Source organism: Halichoerus grypus, chromosome X (genome assembly GCF_964656455.1).
Source record: "Halichoerus grypus chromosome X, mHalGry1.hap1.1, whole genome shotgun sequence".
NCBI classification, from domain to species: domain Eukaryota; kingdom Metazoa; phylum Chordata; class Mammalia; order Carnivora; family Phocidae; genus Halichoerus; species Halichoerus grypus.
This window is the reverse complement of record NC_135727.1, coordinates 61,564,450-61,566,571: the sequence shown is the minus strand read 5'-3', so window position 1 is coordinate 61,566,571 and position 2,122 is coordinate 61,564,450. Positions and strand designations below refer to the sequence as shown.

General features: G+C 37.3%; 1 pseudogene; it reads left to right on the top strand.

The window, feature by feature from the left end:
- Positions 1-316: 316 nt before the first annotated feature.
- LOC144380566 (cyclin-G1 pseudogene) lies at positions 317-1,796 on the top strand (annotated as a pseudogene).
- Positions 1,797-2,122: the final 326 nt, after the last annotated feature.

Genomic DNA, 2,122 nt, shown 5'->3' with positions numbered 1-2,122 from the left:
TCTTACATTGTTTAATTTATAGGCATATATTTTTAATTATAATTTCTCATTATATGCAACTAATGAACACTACATCAAAAACTAATGTTGTACTATAGGTTGGCTAATTGAATCTAAATAAATAAAAAATTGCCCTTCCACTCCAAGCTAATCCTGTGGTGGGCAGTGTCGTCAGGGCGGCTCTGTGGAGACATCCACCCAGGACGGCTCCCCCTCCCTGGGCCTCTCCCCTCTTACCCGTGAGTCCCCTCGCCTTGTGGGCCTATTGGATCTGATATCATGGGGTGAGGTGAAAGCAGGCCCAGAGAGGGTGGTTACCGTTGAAGAGCCGCAGTCGCGGTCAAGATGATAGAGGTGCTGACAACAACTGACTCTCAGAAACTGCTATACCAGCTGAATGCCCTGTTGGAACAGGAGCCGAGTTGTCAGCCAAAGGTCTGCGGCTTGAGACTAATTGAATCTACACATGATAATGGCCTCAGAATGACTGCAAGGCTAAGGGACTTTGAAGTAAAAGATCTTAGTTTAACTCAGTCCTTTGGCTTCAACACGGAGACATTTTCTCTTGCTGTGAATTTACTGGACAGACTCCTGTCCAAAATGAAGGTACAGCCCAAACACCTAGGGTGTGTTGGGCTGAGCTGCTTCTATTTGGCTGTTAAATCAATAGAAGAGGAAAGGGATGTCCAATTGACAACTGACTTGATTCGAATAAAGCAATATAGATTCAAGGTTTTAGACTTGATGAGAATGGAAAAGATTGTATTGGAGAAGGTGTGTTGGAAAGTCAAAGCTACTACTGCCTTTCAATTTCTGCAACTCTACTATTCACTCATTCAAGAAAACTTACCAATTAAAAGGAGGAATAGCCTTAATTTTGAAAGACTAGAAGCTCAACTTAAGGCATGCCACTGCAGGATCATATTTTCTAAAGCAAAGCCTTCTGTGTTGGCATTATCTATCATTGCACTGGAGATCCAAACACAGAAGTGTGTAGAGTTAACAGAAGGAATAGAATGTCTTCAGACACATTCCAAGATAAATGGCAGAGATTTGACCTTCTGGCAAGAACTTCTATCCAAGTGTTTAACTGAATATTCATCAAACAAGTGTTCCAAACTAAATATTCAGAAGTTGAAAAGGATTGTTTTTGGACATACTGCATGGCAATTGAAGCATGGTTACTACAGAATAACCCACCTTCCAACAATTCCTGAAATGGTTCCTTAATTGGATTGTTATAGCAAAAAAAGCTCTTCTCTGAAGCCTTTCTCCACAATCCTGAGCTATGGATTTCATAGTGTTATAATGGATTTAAGCTGTGAAGCCTCAGAACATCACAACTAGATTAGCATTGATGTTCTCAGATTTGGGAAAACTACCTAATTAACAAGCTGTAGTGGAATTCAATTAAATTTGAATTCATCTGTGAGACATACAAATCAAAGCTAAGAGCATAAATGTGAAATGTTAATAACAAGCCTGGGAAGGTAAACTGTGAATCTTCATTTCTAACATTGACCCAACCTTCTATATTGGGTCAGTATATTGTATTTAGGTGTTATTAAAAGTGGTAACCTAATTAAATTCTAAATTATGAGGTATACATCAAAACCAACATTTCACAAATGCACTTTTAAGGCATAACAAGGGTCACTATTCTAGGCAGTGAAAATGGTTTCTTGGTATCTATAGTGCAAGTAATAGATAATTCAGAGATTGGACTTTATTGATACTTGGGAATTACACTTAAATTTGAAGGCATTTTATAAAAGCAAAACTACACGCCTAGTCATTTTGGCATATTACGTTGTCTTTAATATTTTTTCTAAAAAACAGGCGATGTTTATATTTATGATAAAATTTACACAATATCTACTGCCTCCATCTAATCCCATCAAGAAAATTTCTTTTTATTGTGTTAGTAATTCAAAATAACTTCGCTCCAAAAACTTGCTGATTTAACACTCCAGAGGTTTTTACTACCGGCTGTTTTTATAAAAACTGCTATTGCTTCTAATTTAGAATTCTTAAAGGAAGAGAATATACTCTCACTAATTGCCCCTCCTGTGCCAAAAAAAAGTCTAAAAAAGTAAGTAGGCATCTTCATCATTATAAAGTT